The following is a 27,455-nucleotide window of genomic DNA, read 5'->3' as shown; positions in this document are numbered from 1 at the left end:
CAATGAATTACATATTATTGTATGTTATATATTGTTAAAATATTTGACATTTACGTATATTTTTCCATTTTTTCTAACATCGGTTTACCTTTAAGCCCCTTGATCCGGCAAGTCTTTGATTTTTTTTATGAAAACCTATTTAGATCCAAAATAAATAAACACGTCTCTAAAAATACGAGGAGGCATTTTCACCAATCATTCTTTTGCTCTTTTATCTTCACCACATTAAAGTTGATATAAAACAAAACTTAAGGAAACATGACTATAGCCTGAAAGACAAGAGTCTACGGACCAAGTCAGGAGCAAACAGAAGAATGGTCTTGTTGGAAAGTTGCTCCTATAGTGATATGGAAATCAGTCAAGCTCACCGTACATCACTCAACTTTTTACTCAACTTATCTTTATTAGCTGACCAAGGTCACACAAATGCAGGAATTAAAATAAACGTACAGAGTCGAATGATTTCCGAAAATTTAGCAATCCATTCCTTCTCGTGCGAATCGCATATTATTTAGGCAATTTCATAAGTCATAGAACGTTATGATCTCCTTTAACTTATAAAAGAGTTTCACACTACAAAATAGGTTTCAAATAGTGTTCGCCCGCTTTAATTATGCTATAAACGAACAGGGAGGTTAGGACATGTTAAAGTTTCACATAGAGTCTATTAATGCAATACAATCTTGGCTAGCTTTAAAAGCTACTACCTATATTTCAAACTAGGATAATTATGTATATCGTTGTCATAGCTAATAAACAGTTAATTTGTTATTGTTTTTGTTAATAATAACCTATACTCCTTTTAATAATACGTTGTTACGCGTTCACATGTATTTTGGTACGAGATATGTCACATCCTAAGACCTCTTTCATCTACAGACCTTAGATAAACTTAGTGGATAGTAGAATGTTAATATGTTAGTATACTTAGTTGACCTCGGTTAAATCCATATTCAAATGTATAATTATTATAAACAGCTTTTATTTGTTAAGAATATGCAAATAAGTGTATGCTTTGTTTAGTACATGAGTAAAATCAGTTACTGAAGAACGTGTTAACTACCACTGAGAACGCAATGGGTACAGACTAACTTCGTAATATATTTATTTATTCTTATTTATTTTTCAGAAAGTGCAAGTGTGAACCCTGCAATATACTGAAAAGTCTTCCGAAATTGATAATCAACAGAAGTCAAATTAAATCAATTTTCCGTTCTTGCAACGAGTTCGTTACTCCTGTGGGATGAAATATGTTTTCAATAAACTAATAGTTATCCAAAACATGAATGATATGTTCGTCCCAAAATTAAAACAAAGAAAGTAATTTTCTACCTCCAGTCATTAAATTGCATAAATTACAACAAGAGAGAGGCTGGCCAGTGTTCAGCCGAACAAAAGATTAATTCCAGCTGAACATGTTTTATTAATGACTTCGATTATGAAATGCTAACAGTCGATTACACTCAATGCAAATTGAAATGTGTTTTGAACAGTGTAAAGAATGTTAAGTATAATACAAGTCAGCACAAGAGGTATTTTTCATGTTTGTGATAATTATTTATCAATTAATATTGGTTGACATATTGTATCTTCTTTCTGTGAACACTGAAACCAAGATGACTTTACCTGTATCACAAAATGTGTCATGGATTTAGTCTCCGATACTATCCACCCTAAACTAGTAGTGCTATGCACAATTAGCTCATCGTTGTCAGTTTCAGTTACCTTTTAAACTGTTGTTTGAAGATCTTTACATCGTAGTTGTTAGTTAAACCGTATGCATATTGTAAAGGCCGGAATCTAAAAAATAGTTCTTAGCTCAATGAATGATACAAATGGGGGCTTGAACATTTAAACATTTCGTCCATATTTTTTCATGGGAATGCTATTATGACAGACACTTATTGTTGCTGCAGTAAATAATACAATTTTTTAATATATAAGCTCAACTAATAAAGTATCAACTAACGCAAATGCAACTAAGTTGGCTTACAAGGTAACTACTATTTGGTTATGTTACATGCTTCTCTGTCTACTGTTATCTGCACATTACTAATTTACAAAATAATTGTGATTTAATTTTGAACAAATAGCAAACCTAGTTTAAAATTGCCCAAAGGAATACAGTAAGTAAGTTTAGAAGATTTACTAATTCAGCTTAAACATTAAACATTTCTCCGTTAAGTATATCTTAAAAAGGTATACATCTAGGGGATGAGATTCGAGGCAAAAATATATAGTGGAGGAGAGAATGGGGAGGGAGAAACGTCGACTAAGTTGTTTCTTAATTAAGTACTGCACTAGGATTACTACTTAGTGGGTAATTGTGCAGGTTCACCCCTACACCCATCCATAATTAAATAGCACTTAACATGTATGTTTTTTCGATTCATAATGAGACATGTGTTATAAAAATGGATTGGATATGAAGTAGTGTTAACAGTACATAGAGTATGATTACAAAACAGCGCAGGCATTCACACAATCTCGTTTAGATTTAGCTTCGTCTGGGATATATGAAGGTATTTGCGAAAAAAATGTTCCATGTTTCAAGAATAGCGGATTTTTTGGGGAATAATTGTGTTCATCAAGGAAAACGTATACATTTTTAGATAAAAGATATTCTTAACTATCTTTTGTTTGGATGCTTAAATTATTCCCCTTGAGATATAATAACGACTTGAGCATAAAATGTTTTGCTTTTCCACTAATGGATGACTTAGCGAGTTATCCTTATTTAGGTGGTTGAGAAATTCTTAAATATACATGTTTTGTAATTATATTGGGCATAGCGCAATTTTTAAAATCAAAATTAAAATGCTTTATTAAGTGATGTACAAAATACTCCACCCTATGGTTTGAACAGACGCCAACCCAAACCGAATAGATGTTGCGTGTGCTTTAGATATTTTCTATTATATTTATCATCTTTTATTTACCAACGTTAAAGTTATTAGCTTCTTTTATTTACTTTCCGTAAATTTAATAACACGTACAATGCTGATCAAGAAGTTATTTAGTGAAGCTTGTCAAGCAAAGTTAGCAGCAAAATATAGGGATACAAGAATCAAGATTTCCACGAAGATTCCAGTTGTAACTATAAACTATTTTAACTAGAGTTATTACACCCACTGATACAAGCACATATGTATGATATTTCGACTCTGTAATGGTAAAGTAGATACACTGTCATAATTCTAACGATAGCAAAAACTACTTTCATTCCGTATTATTTTAGACATTGAAACAAACAATAAAAAATGACGTTACAAGAAAGGTGCCAATATTAAGTTTAAATAAAAATAATTCTCCTTCAATAAAACTTCCCCGTAAAACACGTTATAACTATAAGTGTAAGGTAATTTAAGGTAAAATATTGGTGTAAATTAGAGCATTTGCAACGACCTAACTATTTACTTATTTGTTTTATTTTTGCCACATTTTATCAAAATAAGTATTATTAGGTAGTGTTTATCCTTTGTTATACATTTATAACATAATAGTAATAAATAAGATAAATTGTTGAAGAAATACTGACAACTATTCGAACTGTTCTTATAAAAACTAGTTGTTTTGTTATTGCCAAAAGGAACTAAAAAAATCGTTATAGCAAGTGGTTTGTTTTGAATGATATCCACAATCTCCACTATAACGAGGTGGTAAATAACCTCTTACATCGTATCCCGCCTCTCAAACACACAATTTTCTATCTCAAAAGAGAGGAGAAGCGTTGAAGGAACGGCTCAATCTTAATGAGAAGGTAAATATCTCATTTTAGTGTGTTATCTTTAGCTCGTTGGCGTCTTAACTGTTACAGCATGTGTTAAGCGAATATTACCAGAGATTTTATGATCAATACTGTGGGTAGGCGAGAGGTTATAGAGCTCACCTAGAAATGTGAAGTTAGCTAGTTCGAGTCCAAGTGAAATAGATTCAGGTGTCATTTGTAAACCTAGGCGTTGTAGATTTATAAATGTATGTTTATCTAATTGTTTCCAACTGATTATACCAACACTTCGCTTTTTTACAATGAAATAAGCGAAGTAAAAGTATAGTAATGATGAATTTTCCTGGTATACATTATAAAAACACTACAAGAAACAGTGAATACAATATAAAGCTATTGAGAAAAATAACAAGACAAATGTGAGTAACAATAAGGAAAACAGTTAATCAATAACGTACCTAACAATCGTAACTTCACACAAGAACACATAAACTTGGAGTAGCAACGGTAACAAACAGAGGGTAATCAATAAGGAAAAGAGGATATTTGGCACACAAAGGTAACAAGAGAGACTTGTATTACATGTGTGGTATTTACATATCATTATTTACCAGTGTTTCTCTATAAAATTCCGATTAGCACAATATGCACATTTTTGTACATTGTAATTTTCTGGAGTAGTTTTTTTAAAATTTCTATAAATTATAAATTTGTAAGTCAGAGATGAAATAGTCTGCTGATTGGTTGTTGCGCTTACGGTCAACAGTAATTTTCCTTTTTCGGAATCCTCACATAGCTACGTGTCCCAACGAAGTACTAACTTAGAGGTAAGAATGATATTTTTTATTTATATGAAGTTTTAAATGTCTTTTCACCCACCATAAATCCATAAAATACAACAGAATTCGCATTTGCTTCAGGGTAGACGAAACGGCGAATTATTTATGGTGGCATGAGTCCTCTTTGAAGATTTTATTTTCTTGAACAATATCTTTGATCGTATTTTGAAGACTTGTACTCTGACTGGGTTATTACAATGCACATAAAACTGTGTATACATGTATACACATTTCAATGCGATGTTTTCCATCACAAAAGTATTATCTTGTGTTTGAAGTGATGTCACTAAATGCTTATTCTAAAACACAAGTAGAGTTTTCTGTTTACCTAGTCCTTGGATTTACTACAGTAGCTCTAAATTAATAGTGTAGGTAGGCCTACCTAATTGTAAAGAAAAATTGTATACAATAAAATTCCGTAAAGCATTAGAATATTCCATTCAAGCTATATTATTACTTTGAGCCAAAATCCAGAGCAGATGTAGCCTATTTACCATCCTCCATTTATAATTGTTATTATTTTTTTCACTTTTTCAATACTCCTTGTTTTGAAAGTTACTATACGGTTGTTTGTGAAAGTTTTATTCTGTGATTTTTAGTTTTGTCTGGGATTGTGTGTTAATCTTCTCATGTTTTAGGTACTTTCTCAACTTAAGGTCAGGATGAGATTCCAGGTACGTCGTGAAAACGTTTCACTAATCGCAATGGAGAATGTCCGCAATAGCCCTTAACTTTACATATGTTATCACTATGTGGTGTGACTACTGAAATGTGTTGAAACGCGGGGTGGCTAAAGTTTATTTTAATTGACTTGGCAGTAGCGCGGCCCTGAGTGTGGGGTGGGGGGGGGGGGTGAAGGCCTATTGTGAACAGTGTCGTGGGCACCGACATAAGGGTGTAGGTGTTACGGGGGTGGATGTGGTCATCGCCACACCATATACCACTGACCAATCAGCCCGCTCGTGCATAAGGTCGATTTAGTGTTAACTGATCCGTCAGTGTCGAGTATCAAGGAACTGTTGGCTATTTATAAATGAAAGTTCAAGGGGTTATGGCGGATATTTTCTATACGATTATGCGAAAAAACAGCTTGCACGACATTTTGGGATGTGGAAACTGATTCTCTTAGGCGAGGGAACCTACATAAAACATAACCATAGATACACACTAATCCAGCCAAAGTTGTACTAATCTGGTAATGATTTAGTTATTTTCCTCGCTTAAAGTAAGGATCAGATTCTAGACCAAAAAACGTCATGAAACCCATTTTTGTCTGCAGTTAACATACAAAGTGGCTTTTTACTTGAATTAATTAAAAGGATACAGCTGATTTTTTAACATCCTACTTTGCCCACTCCTTCGTAAAACAACCATTTTTTACCTGTATGAAATTAAATCCATTGAAAAGTCCCGTGCGTCATCTGGTTTTTATCTTGCTTGGACTAGTTGTACAAATAACTACTAATTGTGATGGATAATTTGCGGAATAATCACACAAATAAATCAATTTGCCATCGCCCAAATTAATTATAAACAATAAGATAGTGACCATTTCACTAAGAATCCATTTAAGGAGATCTTTAATAATAAATTGTAAACATCATATAGGACCTTGAATTAGCAACATGCTCATGACAGTGGTTGTGTTCAAATGGTTGATTGTTTTAACTTGTGTCCGTTTAGTAAGATGGGTAATTTGAAAGTGAATGTGCTTGGAGCTAAATATCTTGAGTTTTAGAGGCAGCATCGCTGTTTTTGGAACTAATCATTTGGGTGTTACGATTTGGGAGGCAAATATCAGAAAGCAGCCAAGTGGTAAAAGGTCAATTGAAATACGTTTGCGTCAGCAGCGAGGTCTCTGCTGCTCTTATAGTTTATGATATTTTATCATTTTTACTATACCTACTGACAACCTGTTGCTTAAATAATTATTTACAACGCCATTATCAAATTCAACAAAGGAGGTCCTTTAAACAGCATAGGATGGGTCAGATAGATAGAAATAAATAAAAATTTGCTTTATGGTAGTATCTAAATTCAACGTCAATAGCGGTATAACTTTTGTATGTATTGTCTAAAAAGTACTTTATGAATCAATACTTTTAAAACGGCCTTTAGATTAAAACAGTAAATATAAATGTACACACTATGTGTAAAGGGAAGGTGTCCTAACGGATGGATTTGCTTAATTTATGCATTATCAAAATGTACATGTTATTTCAAAACAGGTTCAATACATCCTTTTCAATAACTCGTGTAAGAAAAAGTTAATGTCTACTAGGAATCCTATCATATGGTATATACCACATTCTTTTATAAAAAAATAAATAAACTATATTTGCGTTACTTTGTTATCTTGTATACTAGTTGTGTACTAGTTCACAATGATATTGATAAGGTATTAGTCTCAGTGAAGCTGGTCTCAACATAATCAAATGCTAGGCTACTTAGATTGCAAACATCCCCATACAAACCTGGTTACATTTGCTTTAAGTAATCCTTTTCTCATGTATATTAAATAATTAATGAATTTATCTTATCTAAAGCAAAACTACGATTTGAATTATATTGTAGCAACACTTTGTGGGACTCCTAAAGGTCTCAAAAAACATGAATATTAGATTTTAAACGTTTGTTTTACCTACTCGTATTATTCATTGAGCTAGAGATTTAAGAACTCTTTCTTGAGTTTCTGATTTAATTAGATATATAACATTCATAAGTATTAATTAACTGCCACACCATTATGCGTACTTTTGCTTTAGTTATTAATGTCAGCTGCAGAGATAACGTGTAATTTCACAAAGAAAGAAAGAGACTGTTTCTCTAAGAAGCAAGAACCGTAGTCTAATAATGTTTGTGTTAATTTACACTTTGGCAAATGAGTTATTCTTAGAAAGAGGCTTCAGATAAATATTAAATACCTCATTCGAAAGGTTCTTACACTTAAGAATTTAATTATATTCCGCTCAAGACTATGTAGCTTCAATACTTGACAACCCATATGTGTTTATACGGTGCACAGTTTAATAGTTTCAAACCTTAGTTGTATTATACATTTTTATTTTTATTATCTCTTTTAGTATTTTCGTTAATATTTTGGCATTTTTTTATGAAAAGATATCACAATTTTAATTCTGTTTATTTTATTTGATCGCTGTCTTTCATTAATTTTTTGCTTATTTTAAAAGAAAAGAACCCCCAAACAGGCTTTGCCTTGGGTCCCTACATTTTCTCTTAGGTTAAGTATTTGCACAAAACTTGAACAATATTTAGGTATAATTTATTTTTTATTCGTATGGTGTGAATAAGATTGTGTATTTATTTGTCAGTCTAACTTGTGGGATATACAATAGTTTCAAACAATACAATAAAATCTTTCATTTTCTCTATTGTGCATTGTCTTTCAATGTAAATTATTTTCTTGGATATGATAAAATATTCTTATTACAGTATTGTTCCGTTAAACTAAAAAATATTGCCTACCACGTTAAGTTAGAGATGTATGTAATCATTAGAATACAACATATTATTTCAAATGGCTAAATTAAGAGGCTAATTCTTTGCATCAAGATCTAGGTGTACCGGTGCTATGAAATTCTTGCCAAATTTAAACGAAAGTAATTTTATTGATTTCGTGCAAAGAATTTTGTAGGTTTCAAAGTAAACAAGTCAAGTGACGAGCTATTTAAAAAAATATACATAATTATTACGTTTGAGTAATATAAATAGTATATAAATTTGAAGAAATAAATAGTCACTATCACTCTGACAAAATTATCCAGCTAAATGGTAAAATAAGAATTCTATCAAGAGCATAACATTTAATAGAGTATAGAATTATGAATCTACATTTGCGATAATAGCAATCAGTATGTCAACTTTGGTGAAAAGTTTATTCAAAAGTAATCTAGTCAACAAATCCACAATGATAGGCAAATCGTAATTAATTGGTGAAACAAATCTAGAGTGGGAACAGTTAGTAACGACGGGAAACTGATTGAATATGCGTCATGTAAATGGATTGGCCATCAAATACACTGACCATTACCTAATTTACCACCATACTGTGTGACATTTTATAGTCAGTGAATGTTTCAAGTCAATTGACGCATGCTTCATTGTTTATTTTCACAAAGGAACTAATAACATGAACATATTTCTAACAAATATTGGAAATTGACAAGTAATTTTAATTACGTCTAAAAATATTATCAATTTATTTTTATGATTGAAAATTTAAAAAAAGTTACTTAATTCTTTTGTAAGTTGAAATTGTTATAAACCTTTTCTTTCCAAACTAATTGTTTGTTAAATGATCGAGTGCAAAATAATAAAACATTTATTTCAGAGAACGAGTGGGCAAAGGGAATTTCTTACACGTTTAGTCTATTTCCTAAGTATCTGTTAAGAGAGTATTTACGTAAATAAAATTACTGCTTATGACATTAGTGTTTGCATTAACAAAGACAAATTGTTCTGTAAACAAAGCATTCTGCATTACACCAGATCTCAAGTTTTAATTGGAGTCCCTTTGTGGGCTAAGCAGAAGACAATTAGAACGATAACTGGTTGTAGATTATCACCCAACAATACGAGACGTCTTCATCTGATGCTTCCATAAAGTGAATACACAAATTTTTTGTTGCATACTTTTAAAAAGCATACTTAAAAAAGTAATAGAGTTAATATAACGTAAATAAAACACCAAGTCACACCATATCGGTGAAAAAAGTTGTTAATCCTTCCAGATCGTAAACGCCAACCAACACAACTTTAAAAAAAGGATAAATAAATTATTTAAATCTCAATGAATATGTACTTAACCTTCGAGGGGTGAAAAATTTAATCCTTACTTAAATCAACAATTTACATGAGCATAGTCAACCACGTTCGTGATTGGCATGGATAAGGTAGTGGAAAAAAATAAGCAAAGAGAATTTTATTTCCTAAGTATATATTTTTTATACTGAGTTTAGTGGTAAAGAAACAAATAAAATTAAATTAAGTTTATTTAAGTAAATATAAATTATTGTAAGGACCCATTTCTCTCTCAAAAGTAAACAAAGCAAAATCATTATCGTCCCGAGCCTTATATTGCTATGTGAATTGAATTAAAAAAAAAAAAAAATTCGTTCATACAAATTTTACCACGATATAAACTTTACATTAACATTAATCCATTACATATTGTTTCTATAAAAAATAAATATATAAGTTATATAATGTAATATACAAATTATGTAAAATTGCCTCAAGTTCTTCCAAACTGATGGTTGACGTGAAAATAAGAACCCGCTGTGAATTTGCCCGACTTCTCGTGCAAATCTCGCACAGTCAAGTGGATGATTTTGAAAATATAATATGAGAATGGATGGGATTTGAGATGTTTATGGAGTGGACAGAAGTATAGAACATTTGTATAGGGATGTATAGGCAAAGACCAGGGTTTTTAACAAGTGGCTAAAATGATTCCCATGTTATTCTTATGAGAAGAAATGCCCCAAGAGGCTTCATATTCTCCTATTCTATCTACTCCTCGAATAACACAGGCTTGTCATCAACAGCAAACAAACACATACATTCATTGCAGCAAACCTGCAGACTAAGCGTATTTCAATCCGCCTGATTAGATTTTGACAAAATATTTCCTCAAACATGTTAGATTGATTCCCAATTTCAATAACATTAGATTAAATTTAGTGCTTAGGTTTGGTGCTACGGGTAAGAGAAAATCAGTTTTTTATTGTTAATTAGAAGTAATAATACTAAAATTACTATTAATTACTGATAGTTTTCAGTTTGATAATAGTGTAGGATTAAATAAATAAATTTTAATAATTGGTCAAAATATTTGCAAGCAAACTATACAAAAGTTCCAGGTTTTATGATACGACCTGGGTCTTACCAACACTACCTACAGTAATAGCTATTTTGCTATAGGGAAATTCGCTAAATCAAACAAAACAAAGTTAAAACAGAAATTTACCCAATTTAAGGTATTTTAGAGTACCCATAATCTCCTTTATAAATAAGAAGTTCGATTGTACGGATTAACCGGGCCATTCGGTTGCAAGGGTAGCTATAGTTGACATATTTAGCAGGCTTGAACAGGATTATGTCAAATGTGATAGACATCCATTCGATCGCCTCGGGGGGACGTTATTGACGAACGTTAATGTATAATACTGGCTTCGACATGTGGACTTTCATTAGTAACATTCGATATATCCCGGACAAAATCTACTGCCCCTACCCTCTAAAACGTGAACACAAGTTTGGAAATGAGCTTTGCATCTCGACCTACGTAACCTCTAAATGGATGTACCAAAATGTTCAAAATAATGTATACATTTAGTTAAGTGTGTAACAACTGTTTAAAAAATATGAAAGTTTAATCGTTTTAGGTCCGTGTTTGTGTTATAGCGTCCGAATTACCAATGCATTTAAATTTGCGATCCTTCTCAACAGAGGATCTCTACAATAGTATGTTCTTGAACAGCCTGAAGACGGCAACAGCTTGGTACTCAAACTAAGTTGCTGTGAGGAATTTTAAGGATTACCAGAGCTCAAGTAGCTAAACCATTTTAATCGTTATATGTCATGACTTTTAGACGGTAGTGTCTTGAACTTGACGTCGAAGCTACTGTTTGAACTTTCCCTGAACAGTATTTGCAAAATTGAACACTAAACAAACTCATTGTAGAATGACAAGCCTATTTAGTACTGTATTGTGCAAAATATTAAATTAATAATTTCTGTATATGGGTTTCTTCTGGTTTTTTTAAGGTGATGTTTGTTTGCACTGCAAATATAGGAATTTTCTATTTAAGTAAGTCAAATTTTGGAACACAAGTAATACCAGTAAAATAACGTAACACGGTTTGTTATATCATTGTCATCTCTTTAGGCATTGTATATTGCAAAAAATACCTGTAATATGATAACATTGTCAATATTGTTCCTTCCAACAATATTGAAGGAATACTTAACAAGGAAGGAATTTAAGGAATTTAGGCGCAGATGTTAAAGGAATTTAACAAGTTAAGAAAAAAATGTCCACGTTTTTACATAAATCACATGTTAAATTTTAAGTTTCGTTCTCATTCCTTCTAATCAACATGGCAATTTTATTCGATTTCGTTATAATGTAGGAAGACTACTACAATAAAACCTTCTCAACTCAAGCCCGAAAATCTCAAAGGCAATTTAACCCAGAAAACATGACAAACTGATCGCAGTTCTTATTAAACAAGAATACGTGAACGAACCACGCTTAGTCAATGAAGATAGAATTGTGATAATCACATCGACCGGTCACACAATCGTTACAGACATACTACAGTCGTGGAGCACGCATTGTCAAGGCTTTGTATGTAGGTAAATAGGCCGATCTTGATTGCTCTAGATGATCTATGACTGCATCCATTGTTTAAACAATACTGTAACGTAGCTAAACCATTTTAATCGTTATATATCTTGACTTTTAGACAGTAGTGTCTTGAACGTATACGTATATGATACGCAAGCGCAGATGAACCTTTCCCTTTCGGTCGTCTCATGAATTAATGAATGGTTGGTTTAACTTAATACCACTAGGACCTGGTGGTGTGACTTACGGTATTGTTTTGGGCCTTTTACACGTCAGGCAAATTGACATGATCTGTATCAATCACATCCCTGTATTTCAAATACCTGACTTAGATTGTTTGTACGATTCGTTATAATAGGGTTTAAGGAAGAGGAAGCTATTATAGGGACCGCAGTATTTAAAGCAATTTTAATAACATAGTTTGTTATGAATTCCAGTTATTTATAGTATAATTTACGAAGATATTTATTATCTTATTTATCTTGGTATTACTTGGCTAGCAGAGTTCTCACTGACAAAATGGAGGCCAAACAGAGTTGGGAGGTAACGAATGCCAGACGTTCTAATAAAAAATGTATTGAACAACATGTTCAATAAATGTATTTTTACAATTTATTCAATAAATGAACTTTGAACGACAAAGTAATAGTTTCAAAGTAAATTTCATCATGGGGCCCGAAGAAACTCTTTTAGAGATTGGTTCAACTTTTATTATTTGATGAACATTTAATTACTAAAACTCTATTAATATTCACCTATGTTTTGGCAGAGGAGTATACATTTTAGTTAGATGTACAATATAGCCTAGCATGATAAGAAACACAATTTTCATCAGAATTCATTGTCCTAAAATTTCCATAACGGTACGGTAGTATTTTTTGTTAATCGGGACTTTTTAAGCAAAATTGACGGACGAATCTTACCGGTATGTAAATGTACAGCTGATGCCCTCGACTCTGAGACGACTCTTACGAGATTATGTTTTGCCCTCAGAAGAAATTAGGAACTCCAGCTCCGCAACCCATGAATGAACACAGCTGGTTTGCTGCAGTGTGACGAAAATTAACTTAATTACACAACGACTGTATACAATTTTAAGCTTGAAGTAACTGATTTCGGAGTTTGTAGTGACGCGGTCTGCAGCGGAGTTGAAGGAGTTGCGTGCGAAACTTAAGTCTCGTTTAAACAACACTAATTAAATATTTCCTTTAAAAAGTATACGTACATGTAGCTCAACTTGCATGCTTTGCAGGTTTTTACCCGGTTTGTGTTTGCAAAGAATCCAAAGATTGATTTTCTGTTAAAGTTTTTCGGACGACTATCCGTATTAATCCCTACTAACTCATGATAAGTACAACTTCCTTATTGGACAACGTATTTGCATAAAATGTTTCCTCAATCTATTCAACCAAATATTCATTAATTTTACTTGATCTAAGAGTACTTATGTAAACTTATGTAAGTGTACTTATGTGTACTTATGTAGTAAATAGATACAATTGAATTCCCAGATGACAAAAATAACTCGAGAACTCGGACAAAGTCTTTAATCGTGTTGATAAAGTTGCTAGCAAGCAAAATAAACTATATTCACGGAACCCAAATGTCCAGACTGTTCAAAATGTTCTGGGTTGATACACTATGTGTAATTAAAAGATAAATATGTCTTAATTTGAGAAACGCATACTCTTAATTTAATTTATTTCAACAGCCATAGCCAATTTTTACAAGAATTAAAGTAGTTATAAATAGTAAGTAGTATAGTAGTTATAGTAGTCGTAGATCGATTAGAAGCTAAAAATATACGCAATACAATTGAAAAGGACAACAATTTTTTACAAAAACAAAGAACAATGAGTGCTTCCAAAAATAACAATGAATTGTGTGACAAGGGTGTTAAAAGTACAAAAAAAACATCGATTATACAATATCTAAAAATTGAAAACAATAGAAAACTAGGTGTGAAACATAAAAAAGACAAGACTTGTATGATGAAACCAAAAACACAAACAGGTTTTGCAAATTTTTCCAAACACATTGCCTTATAATGTACAGAATAACAAAAAGCAAACATAAAGCTTTCAAACATTACAAAAAAATAAGAAAAGAATACAACAGGGAAGAAAACAACCCAAAGAGTATGTCCTTGAACAGCATCGCCGAGAACCACCCTAACAACTAACAAATTATCTAAACATTATAAAGTCAATATTTGAAAAAAACTTCATAATTTTATACTTTGGTGACACACCTTTCTCTATTACGCGTCCTATTTTATTATAACTCCATTTCATACCTTTCCCAAAAGCTTCTGGCATTGTATAGAATATCTGAAATACAGTGTGTCCCGTAACTCTCTGGACATATGTATAGCGTTATTCCTTAGGTCAAGACGAACACATTTCAATTTAAAATATTTGATGCAAAATTTCAGGAAACCCTTTAACTTTACAAAAAGATTGCAAGACACAAAAAGTTAGTAAATTTTATGTAGTTTTCAATGATACCTTTTTTGTTAAGAATGAATTAATAATAACAGAGAAACGAGTTATATGTTCGTAATGTATGGGCACTTTTCTCCATTTAAACAATGATAATACTCCTTTTACATTGTTTAAATCACTGAAAACTACTTAACATTTACTAACTTTTTTGTCTCTTGCAATTTTGTTGTAAAGTTAACGGTTTTCGTGAAATTTGGCATCAAATATTTTAAATGGCCGTCATTTTGATGTATAGTTTATAACGATAATAGGTCTTAATAAGATTAACATGTTTGCAAAATATCAACGCTGTATCTCAAACCGTTCAGGACTTATTAGTTTTTTTGTAAAAAACACATAAATACGGACAGACGGAAAACTAGGCACCACAGACCCATGTTCCTATGATGAAACGTGTTTGTCTTGACCTAAGGAATAACTCTATATACATATGTCCAGAGAGTTACGGGACACCCTGTATATGCTTTGCCAGGAACATATGCAAAATTGAAAGGCGATAGTGGATAAAGACGATTTTGTGTTATTCAAGTCCGCACGTTAGTTCAATATATAAGATTATTAATTTTTACTGTTATGGTTTATGTGCTTTAAGAACTATTGTTAAAAATATAATTGTTTTTCCAAGCATTATGCTAAAGCAGAGAGTTAATATAATGAAGGTAACGAGACCATTATGGAAATGGAACATTTATAATATTAAAACAGCAGATTTTATAAAAAAAAATACTGGCTCTTTCGGTTATAAACGGAAACCTTCCAAACACTGAAAGATGCCTGGAAAACATTAAAAAAATGATTCTTTGTCAACTCAATTTAACAATAAAAATAATTCGTTGTTAACTCAATTTAACAATATTAGCATGAGATTTATGGCATTAAAGTGGTTAGTGTATACAAATATACACCTTTATAATCACTTATTGACATTTCAAATCCATCGTAACAAACCTGATACGAGTTATAGTGGTTTACGACGAGCTTAGGAAAATTTTGACTTGTGTAGAATATAGTTTACAACAAGCTTAGGCAAAATCTTGACTTGTGAGGAATATAGTTTACGAAAAGCTTATACACAATCTTGACTTGTGAGGAATATAGTTTGCGAAAAGCTTATACACAATCTTGACTTGTGAGGAATATAGATTACGAAAAGCTTATACACAATCTTGACTTGTGATGAATATAGATTACGAAAAGCGTATACACAATCTTGACTTGTGATGAATATAGATTACGAAAAGCGTATACACAATCTTGACTTGTGAGGAATGTAGTTTACGAAAAGCTTATACACAATCTTGACTTGTGAGGAATATAGTTTACGAAAAGCTAGTACACAATCTTGACTTGTGAGGAATATAGTTTACGAAAAGCTTATACACAATCTTGACTTGTGAGAAATATTGTTTACGAAAAGCTTATACTCAATTTCGACTTGTGATGAATATAGTTTACGAAAAGCTTATACACAATCTTGACTTGTGAGGAATATAGTTTGCGAAAAGCTTATACACAATCTTGACTTGTGAGGAATATTGTTTACGAAAAGCTTATACTCAATCTCGACTTGTGAGGAATATAGTTTACGACAAGCTTATACACAATCTTGACTTGTGAGGAATATTGTTTACGAAAAGCTTATACTCAATCTCGACTTGTGAGGAATATAGTTTACGACAAGCTTATACACAATCTTGACTTGTGAGGAATATTGTTTACGAAAAGCTTATACTCAATCTCGACTTGTAAGGAATATAGTTTGCGAAAAGCTTAGACACAATCTTGGCTTGTGAGGAATATAGTTTACGAAAAGCTTATACACAATCTTGACTTGTGAGGAATATAGTTTACAAAAACTTCGACACAATCTTGACACGTGAAGTACACAATTGTGGAGGGGATATCTATCGTCACGTGGTCAGATTTATGTAGGGCATTAAGTAAATTGTGAGTGGGCAAGTGGCGTGCGTTTACTGCCAAGTTGCGTGTCCCACAATTATTTTATCCTTGGTTTCTTACGTAAACCAGCGCATTAAATATTCCTCAGATTACTTTTGGTCAAGTAACACACTGTAGACATGTTGACAATGTTGTAATAATGCAGTGGAACAGAACTCTTCCCGGCCAAGAGATCGATGATTATAACTTCTAACGGCAAAACTACTTTTCAGCAAAACCCAAACTATAACGGCATTTTATTACAAGGGATTTCAACTTATTTTTTTAACTTATTTTTAGAAACTAATTTCTGATTGAAAAGAAAGTAGGAGTATTTATATTCAATACGCTCATTCGTCAAAAGTTAATACTGTACTTAGGTTGTTGGTAAGCGCAATTTTGGAATAGGTAACTAAATCAAAAGTGTATTTCCTTTCTAAATAAAGTTAACAAAATCATTTTATACAATCAAAATTTGCGGTGCGGTACATCTAGATCAATCAAAGCACTTTATTTTTAAGGGCTGATTTGGAAGAATTTCAAAATACCTACACAAGAATTCTGTATATTTCTATACAATCTATACATACTCTCATCAATGATATTGTATAAAACATGTAATAAAACCACTGCACATTAAAATATCTATGCTGTAGTAAAACTGTCACAGATTGAAAATTAAAATATTAAAACTCGCTTGAAATTTTTACGTGATCATATTCAGAAATCAAAGATAATAAAGGATCACAGATTTCGTGTTGCATTTTCATTGGTGTATTTTTTTTAATAAGATTACACATTACTAATTTCAATCCATACCAATTTTCGATAATGTATAGTAAGTTTATTATAAATAAATAAACTAAACTGAAGCTTTCAAAGCAAATAACATACATACGATTGATATAAGTGTGCCAGCCGTTTTATTCGAAAACCATAAGAGATATAAAAAAAATGTTAAATGGTAAGTGCCTTAGACTTTTTATTTAAAAAATTGTAGTGAAGTCGAAAAAATTATCTTAGCCACCATTTTTCCAATGTGGCCGCCAGCTTTGATTTTTCTTATGGAATACCCTGTATTTGATGATGTTTTCTGGTAGAAAATGTAATTTTAAGACGATTTTATTCTTGTGATTTTTTTCATAAACCTAGCTGTTTCAAAGATAATAATGGTTTAAGTTGTGAAATTTTGAATGGTTTTCGAATAAAACAGCTGGCATGCTTGCTTAGGCCATTATCGGAACTCTTTCTCATGCAGAAATTTCAAAACTTTAACTTTAACTTGATATCTCTTGGTATTGAAAACTCTCATGTCATTTAAACGAAAATGTCCCTTTAATGTAAAACTTTGTAAATACATTATGCATACTAATACATACATAACCTTATACCTTCCTTATTTCGACGCAGCATACTTCAAAATGCAACACAATTTATACATTCGAATAGAATTTACATATATTTAGTTCTATTGGGTCAGAACTTTGTTTGTGTTTTTAGAGATGTCTGCTTCTCAAGGAATCATTAAGTGAACTGTGTGTTCAAAAGTGAAATGAAACTCCACCACTTTAAGAGAGGTAAAAAGTTGTTAAAACAATTTTAACGAGTAATCGATCCATGGCCAAATAAAGGAACTTTCCTAGAATTTAAGCCAATAAAAGTTGCTATTAACAGTTCTGAGAAACTTAGCTTCAGAAGAAAACTTAAAAAGATCGATAGAAACTCGAACAAAATAGTTGCTATGAACTGAAGTTGCAGCTTCAACTTCGGTATAGTTTGTGAAGCTGTATATGTTATATACATTGTTTAGTATTTTTTTTCGAAATTATTTATCATATATTTCAACCTTTTACCTAGCACATTAGTCTTTTATATATTTTCAATGGTGGATTTAAGTATGAATGTGTGAATGTAAACACTTCTATAAAGTTTGTGCAAATTATTTTTCTCATTTCGTCAAAATAGTAACAGGATTTACAGACGTATTTCACACGTAAAATAATATAAAACTTTGAAAACACAGCAGTGCATTGTTAAGATACTTTAACAATTAATAATGTTGTTTAGCTACATTACTCTCTCACATTGTACGTTACACTTATTCAATTTCTGGTAGCGTTTGACACTGCTACGAGTATAAAATTTACAAATTGTTTAAAAAATCAAAACTGAAAAAAACTAATCGAAAGTAAACTTTTAATATTTATTTTTATAAAATTGGTAAGTTTTACAATTGTTATAAAGAACCACTACGTAAAGAAAATAAATATAGAGGCCTATTCAAAATATGCACCCAACTTCATGACGGCGTATCTCAAAAAGTATAAATCGGACTGACATTTATAATTTAACTTTACACCATTAAAAAGAAGAAATTTCAAAGTTTTTGACAATAGTTCCGTAAACGGTCAAAAACGTTATCGCAACAATGGACAGTCATTTTTTTCGCCATCAGTTGTTAGTGAGATGCCTACCATGCATCATAAGATCTTATGTTGGACATCTATATTTATAAAAGAGGAAGTTTGTATATTTGAACGTTATGAGCTCGGACACCGTTGGACCGATTGCCACGAAACTTGGTACATACATGTAGAATTGCATGGAATATGTTTATACACCATCAATTTCGTGATCCGTCCAATCGGCTCCGCCCCAGTGGCTTTGGAGTTTCCCCATGTTAACCTTATGAGTACTTATATTTAAATGGAATTAAAGAATCTTAACAGCGGTTTCAACTAAACAATTTGATTCTGTGATTTTCAATAGCATTAAAAAGTTAATAGGTTTACCAACAGGGTGCAGCACTATTACTTTTTTTTTATTTATGACAACAGCTAATTTGTACCAGAGCAGAAACAAAAACTGTGTGATACATGGAATGGATGGATTTTTTACAGTTATGTTTATGTAGCCAGTTAATACTAAGAGTAAATTAATAAAAGACTATCTACACATACAGCTGATCTAGGGAACATAATAATAATTGTTTTATTTTAGTTTTCTTAAGCTGCTTGCCATTATTTTCAAGGAACCAAAATTGTCTCTTCCGCATCCGCATCTTGACCCCGTTGCAAGGCACGGGTATAGCGGCTAGTAGTTTATAAAAACTGAATCTCCTATTACAGTGCAGGGGGGACTTTTCTCATAGAATTCGGTAATCAACCACTAACTAGAAAAATCATAACTCTTTGGTTTAGGTCATTTCAAGAAATCTGTGACACAAGAGATGCTGTCTGATGTGTGGGACGAATTTGACTATCGCTTAGATGTTTGGGGGGGGGGGGGCATTTGAGACATTGAGCATTTGTAATCAGTGTAAATAAAACTTTGAAATTTTGTTTTTCTAACGGCGTAAAACGTATTTGTCTCCGTGTTATACTTTTCGAGAAACAAAATCTCTAAACTCGGTCCATATTTTTGAATACCCCTGTTTATATATAGTTGCACTTTTATATATTTTTACTTTCTTTGTGCGATGTAAATTTCATTGATAACCACAAAACACAAAAAGTAGTTAACACACAAATAAGTTGTAGAAATACCAAATACATACAAATGATTTGTCTAGTAGATGATAACGTCGCATCTTACTAATTACAGTAAAATTATAACTGATCACGTTTACAAAGTAAGCAATTTACGCGTGGTAATAGCTATTCAAATAGAAAACCCAATAAATAACTGATGGCAAGAAAACACATTTTTGTACGAGATAAATACGAGTTTTATTCAAACGACAAATTAAAATGTAGATTGGGATACGTTCGACATCGGACAACGCCATCCAATATACATTCTCTGTTTGGAAACACGCTGGTCTACTACAAAAACTGATAATGAGTGTTCGATATAATGCAATACAACTTGGGAAGTCAATTTGAAAAAAGTAGTACCCCGGGAATTGTGTATGAAACAATACGTTCGTATTATCCCGTGCTTGCGAGACAGGTAATGGATAATAGTGATTGTCGTTGGAGAGCCAGTAACATTGTTTGTTTGTGCCTCTGGTGAAAAACCATCCAAACAAAATAGATCTATCTATAAGGCTGAGTCAATTGGAAAAAGTGATTTTGATAGAGGGAAAGTAAAGCAGAATGTTAAAAAACAAACAAATTTATAATAATGTCTCATCTCGAATCCAAATCTATGATTTTCTTGACATTTGTTTCTATTTCTAATTTTTATATGGTCTCCTCATCATATCAACTGAAGAATGGATAGTTATTTGTGTAACTAGTGGTGAAAGTGGCACTTTGCTGCACACGAGAGCAATGTTTACGCACGAGCCGCAGGCGAGTGCGGAATGATCTCGAGTGCAGCAAAGGCCTTTTTCACTCGTGTTACACATTATATTTTTCATACAGTCACTATAAAGTATATAAATAATTAGTCTTTCAAACACTATACATCACGTTTTTAGGTTCAGCTGGCAACACAAATAGGTGCCCTAGAGAAAGTAGTACGCGCGGTCCGTATCACTCCGCTATTTTTCCTCGGCAATAAAATATGTGCTCCGCGTTTTAAGAATATAATATAGTTCCGTATGTTTTTGTAATTTGAAGTGGTTTCCGCGCCTAAAAAAACGCTTTAAATGTATTTTCTTGTTTATTAAGATCGTAGGAATGTTTTAAAAACGTTTAAAAGAAAAGTCCAGAAAGTTCAGAAATACCGAAACTATAAACACGAAATGACAGGTTAAATCGTAGTCATAATAGTCAATCAGCTGCTCATAGTATTATTATCTTTAAGTGTTGCCAACCTATTTCCAAGCGTACACGGATTACGTGCATAATAGAACCACGCTGTTTTGTGTTGTTTCGTTGGAATCCTGATGTGCGGCAAAGTATAAACCGTACGGCAAAGTATGAACCGTACGGCAAAGTATAAATATGCAGCAATTAGCAGCTTTCTGTACTATAAACAGTACAAGGAAGCCAACTTTGTCGGGTGACTGTAGGAAAAAGTAATTATGGAATGTTTAGGAACTAAACCATGGGCTCAACTAAAGATTGAGTTCGGTACCTAAAGGCTCTTGGAGGTCATTCCAAGTACATGTTCTTTAGACTAATTTCAGGTCGTAATTTTAGGGTGGAGTAAGGTAAATTTCATTTTACAAAAATAAAAACCCCACAAATTGAAATAAAAAATTTAAGAACAAGGACAAATTTTGATTTTCTTATTTCATAACCAAAACAATTTTTTATAACATTCCCACTAGTACGTGAACCTGCTTATTAGATCCGCATATAAATCTTCTGCTCTGTAATATGTCTTACATTAATCATTCATAGTCATATACTTAATGTATTTTTTTTAATAAATGTTAACCATACGCTAAACGTTGCTAGAATGCTGTAAGAATTACGCTATGTTGTGGATGATTGTTTGTATTAAAGTCTGTGTTTGTTTTAAAACGAGAAATGTTATTAAGTAGAAGTTAAATCGGTAGCTAGAATGTGAATATTCATCTCATGAATAATCAGAATGTAAATATTAGTTAACAGGAGTGTTGCATCTTTCCAGTTCTTCCCCAATCAATACTTATTGTTCTCCATATCAAATCTCCAGTATCCATCGTAAAACTATCACCGGGGTTGCAGAATAATTATAAATCCAGTGATGTACCAAATTGAAAATTAACAAGTGGTTGAGTTTAATAAATGGCACGCATTACTTTAAGTAATTGCTACAAATAATGATTCAATTAAATACGATAGTACTTGCCTGTATTTGAGACAACTTAATTAAGGCATATATATGTCCTCCTCAATTTAAGTTATCAATTTTGACTCTAAGCCTATTTTAAGCTATATTTGCCTAGCATAGGTTTAAGTAAATTTAAGTTTTTGATCATGTCTGTAAGTAGTGCAAGGTCTAAATGGAAAGATAGTCTCATTTGTGTTTACCTGGTTCTTTGCCAGGTATATGTTACAACATTTTCCGATCTCCTTCAGCTGATATAACTTAAAATCACTTCAATTAGTCTTCGACGATTCAATATGGATCTGTTCAATATGATTTAATATATATATTCGAAAAAATTACAATATAAACGAGTAAAAAGAATAAAATGGTCGGATAGTTTCTCGTCAATATTAAAATACAAAATACTTTTAAATTTGATATGATATACCATACAACAATAAAACCCATACATTATTGAACACAACACATTGCCAAAACTCTCACAAACTAGCACCGTTCGGATTACAAATTTAATGCATAGCTATTTTGTTGATATACATGACAATATCAACAAAATAGCTTCCAGCACAAGTTAGTGTAAAACTAACAGCATAAGAGAAACCCTCTTAAAGCCCTTTAAGTTAAAATTAACGCAAATATACAACCTTGACCAACATTGAACAACTGAACAGCATAATACAACTGAGTAATCTTCTTTAAAACATATTAATTGTCAGTTGTTATTAGTAAATTGTCCTGTTAGCTCTCAGAATTATCTTCATCCTCTTTACTTGGCATAAGCCTATCCCTAAGGATAAATAGAACAAAATTGAAGTTTAAGGGGTTTTAAATTTATTACGGAAGTTAACATAAAAAAATACAATAAAATGCAATGTATTTATTCCTTATTTAATTGTAATTAACATAGTTTAATCACTTGTTGGTAATTTTTTCTTCAAAAATTTGACTTGGTAAAATGTGTAAAATTAGCAAAAACGTGTAAGGATGGTAGTATGTGGGCTATAGGCATACAACTAGTGTCAAGCATAGTTTGCAAAGCTCAAATACTGCGATGAAAAATCCAATATTTGGATATAGCAATACAAACAATTCATGTTCAGTTCAGTTCATGTTGCCTCATTCGTGTTTCGGATCACTATTTCAGATACATTTTAGTCCAATCTCCTGGTTGAAATATATTTAACGCAATCCTAGGATTGTTGGAATAAGGATCTGAAAAAAACACTTCTGGGCTGAAACTTTAAAGTGCAACACCATTCTAGTAAGTACTTTATATGCTCTAGCAGAATATATATTAGAATATATATTATATATATATTATAGAATATATTTTGGAATACTTTTGAAACGAACGCCGATTAATTAATAATGCAAGTGAAACTGAATTGCTTCACAATTCTATTTCACTCAATCATACTAATATTATAAATGTGAAAGTTTGTGTGTTTGTTTGTTTATTTGTTTGTTGGTTTGTTTGTTTGTTTGTTTGTTTGTTTGTTTGTTTTAAGTTCAATCACGCATTAACTACTGGTCGGATTGTGTTGAAATTTGGTATGATGATAGCTCACATTTCCGATTAACATATAGACATATTCTTACCTCAAAAATCCTTTCGGGCTCCGCCCCACTGGCTCTAGAGTTTCCCATGTTAACCTTATAAGTATTCATATTTAAAAAGAATTAAATAATTTTGCCAGCTGTTTCAACTACACAATTTGTTTCTATGCATTAAAAGGTTATACGGTTTACCAACAGGGTGCAGCATCATTAGTTATTTATACATTTATGACAACAGCTAATTTGAACCAAGCAGCAACAAAAACCTGAGTGTGAGAACTTTACTTCTTTCTATTGTTTAGGTGAAGTGGTAGAGCATTATGGCTATGGTGGATGTTCTATATACTATAGGATACCGTAGATTATAGCAAACCAAATTTTCTCAAAACGTGTCCTCTCTCTCATTGCAAATGCAAAGCACGAGTATTTAATTACAATAAGCATTGTATACCAACCCCGTACGAAGGACGGGTACTCAGCTAGTTATAACTATAAATTAGTAATGTATTAGAGTTTGAGTGTCTCGCATAATCTCTCATTATTTTAACACTTAACTTCGTGAAAATCGAGGAAATATTTTGTTTTTTTTTTTTATACAAATCATATTTTAAGCTTCTTTGCAACAAAGCAATAGGTTTAATGAAATAGAAAATGTTCCAAAACAATATATTTAATCCTCGGTTCGAAAAGAATTAAGTCGGGTGGGCTGTAACGGATTTGCAGGAATAAGCTGAGCGCTGCTGTTGTTGTAGCTAATTATTTAACAGGTTGCCTGCTATGTTATTTATAAACTAAATAGTGGTGCAACGTTGAAACGTATTTATGAGGCTAGGCCAAAGAAGTTAGACTAACAGGCCAAAAATAACCAAACGGTGTTTAAAAAAGACGCACTTCTTTCATAAAGTAGACTATTAAAATTGCATGAGATTTATTGAAAATATATATATATATATATATATATATATGTAACAAGATTCCGAGAGCTGAGATTGACAGTTTAAATATCTGCTAAAGGTATCAGCTTGATATAATAATTATAGTTCAGATCAATCCTGTACAGTCCATTTATTTTTATAACTATTAATTGTGATAGCACAGAACTATTAGGGCTAGATATTAATGGTTTTAGCAATAAAGCAATAGCAGTTTAGCAGTTTCACAATGTCGTTTTAATTATTTAAAAAATTATCCTACAGTCACCCGACAAAGTGGGCTTTCTTGCACAGGTTCTAGTACAGAAAGCCTTAACTTTGGCGCACACCAGTATACCAACCAAGCAACACTAAACAGCGTGCTTTTATTATGCCCGTAATCTGTGTACGCTTCAAAATAAGTTGGCAACACTTAAGTAATATATTTTTTAGCATTATAGATAACGGTAATGAGATTTGGTATAACGATAATGGTCATTAATGTCTACTCGTTTAAGGTAACTTTTTATCCTTTGGGGTGGTCCACGAGATCTCTGCGATTAAAGACAAAATCTTAAACAGCAGCATAGGTCGAGTTTGGCATCAAATTTAAGGTCTTAGATAGTAAACAACTTTAGCCGCAAACCCGCACTCAAATGGACAATCGAGTCGTAAATCACATCACTTTAAATATTTCTCGTATCTGCCATTTTGAATCTTTGAATTGCTGCCTTTTTTTATTCAGTTGTCTTTTTGGTATAAAACTTGCGGCATTGTATTCTACTAATAAAGACCTTTAATTTGATGTGCATATCGACCTATGCATACGTTAATGATTTTCTTCCGAATTCTAGCGGGCGCTCCCTGAGGAAGTAGTGTATTATATCCAATGCAATATGCGTGTGCAATGCGTATGCATTTTATCGAATTAATTGGAAATTCAATGATTCTTAGAACAGCTGTCATTTTTTACTCGGTTGTCCGTTTGAGATCGGGTTTGCGTCAATGTGTTTTTTCGACCTATGCTGCTATTTAAGAATGTTGTCTGTCTCCTCGTAGGCCGCCCTCTGTAAGGGATAAAAAAATTATAATAGCGTAAAAGAGTAAAAATTTATGGTTATTATCGATATACCAAGTCTCATTACTTTATCTATAATGATAAAAAATATATTAGACCGTTCCCGGAATTTTCAATCACACTGTACAACTTTTCCAATTCCAATTCAATGTAATGCCAGTTTCATGTTTTATATCTTCTGCGATGTATTTTATTACATTTACAATTCGCTGTTTGTGCAGAACAAACGTGATTTCACCTTGGTAAACTTACATGCCTCCGTTCAAAGGCAATCATGTTTCGCCAAGACAAATCCATATTCAAAGCATTTCTTGGATTCAGTGTTTCTCTTGATGAGATATTACATGTGATTCAACAATCTGAAGTAACGTGATAATTAACCTTATTTTACATATTATTTTCGAAGTATGTACGAAAGCAGAGATAGGTTATTTTCAGTGATAATTATTAAAATATTATATTGTAAAAATGGTTTTGAATTTAAAAATAAAAAAGAAAAAAGGAGGAATAACTTACAAAAATAAACAAAAATCTTTATAAAAGGGGTTTTAAAAATTAATGTCTTTTCAAACTTGAATTTTTAAGAAGTTCTCCAACCATTACCTGCATATGTATTTTTTATCTAGGTGTGAAGATACAATGGTTTTTTTTTAGTTAAAGCGCCAACAACTTTTAAGAAAAACCTAAAAAAACTGCAAGCATTACCAGATATTATTCTGAATTAATATTTAGCTATAGTTAGTTAGTTATCTATTATGCAATACAGTGTAAGACAAAGACATACCAACTCAAAACAAAACTCACAAAAGGATCTTCATGTTTTACAAAGACTTACTATTCTATTCTACAACAGTACAAAAATATCATAAAAGTAAACTATAGAAGTCAGTTTATTGACGTTTTAAATTAATTCATTAGGTTTTTATGAGGTTAATTATCTCGTTGGATGTTTAATGTGTGATTACTGATACAAAAAATATTGTGCAAAACAGACGTAATGCCATGATACTACATTAATAATAAAATTAAAATACATACCAGTCTAAACAAATATAAACTATGAACATACATATCACCCTCTCAAAGAGTCAGATAAACTGTAAATGATATTTAATTGTTAAGAGGTGACTTGATTAATAGCAATAACAGTATTTTTTACCCCAATTAGAGTTAATGCTGCTGGTCTATTTTTGCAGTTAGTTTATACTAGATTAGATAATGTTATGTTTTGTTAGCCTATGTTAATGTTAAATTACGTTAGGTTATGTTAAGTTAGGTCAAAATCCGTTACGTGCCCACAACACAACTCCAAACTTGTTAATATGAACATTAAAGGTAACTCGATTAATAGCAATAAAAGTATTCTTTATGATCATTAAAGTGTACAAAACTAAGTTTTTCATTGACTTTGCTTAGTAGAATGGGATCATTTGCAGGTATTAATTTTAAGCTGTTCGAGAAGTTTGGTTGGTTATAATAGGTTAGGTTAGAACAGTGTCATCTAACTTAACCTAACCTAACCAGCCCGGATTTTGACCTTAAGTTATATTAAGGTAGGTTAGGTTTAATGGGAATGAACTCTAGGTCCAGGCACGTCAAAAATGTCATATTGTTTAGGCTACATTCATTTTAGGTCTTATAATGAAGATAAATAGGGTTTAAATACTGATCATTTATATTTTAACGTTAAGTTGCAGCAAGAAACTGCAGTTCACACACGCTACGCTCAGTGGAACCAACCAAAGGAGTTAACTATTGGAAAATATTCAAAATCTCTCGACAGGGGTACATTGGCGAGTGTGGCAGTGATGCTGGATAAA

At 31.9% G+C, this 27,455-nt stretch overlaps 1 protein-coding gene across 2 annotated transcripts in view; it reads right to left on the bottom strand.

Moving 5' to 3' along the window:
• The window catches only part of LOC128998774 (uncharacterized), a 159,569-nt gene that overhangs the window by 56,633 nt on the left and 75,481 nt on the right, over positions 1-27,455 (bottom strand). The gene's annotated exons all lie outside the window — the stretch shown is intronic.

The sequence above is a fragment of the Macrosteles quadrilineatus genome, unplaced genomic scaffold, assembly GCF_028750875.1.
Source record: "Macrosteles quadrilineatus isolate MER2022 unplaced genomic scaffold, UCM_ALF_1.0 Scaffold_7__1_contigs__length_78375512, whole genome shotgun sequence".
NCBI lineage: Eukaryota > Metazoa > Arthropoda > Insecta > Hemiptera > Cicadellidae > Macrosteles > Macrosteles quadrilineatus.
This window is presented reverse-complemented; position numbering and strand designations above follow the sequence as displayed.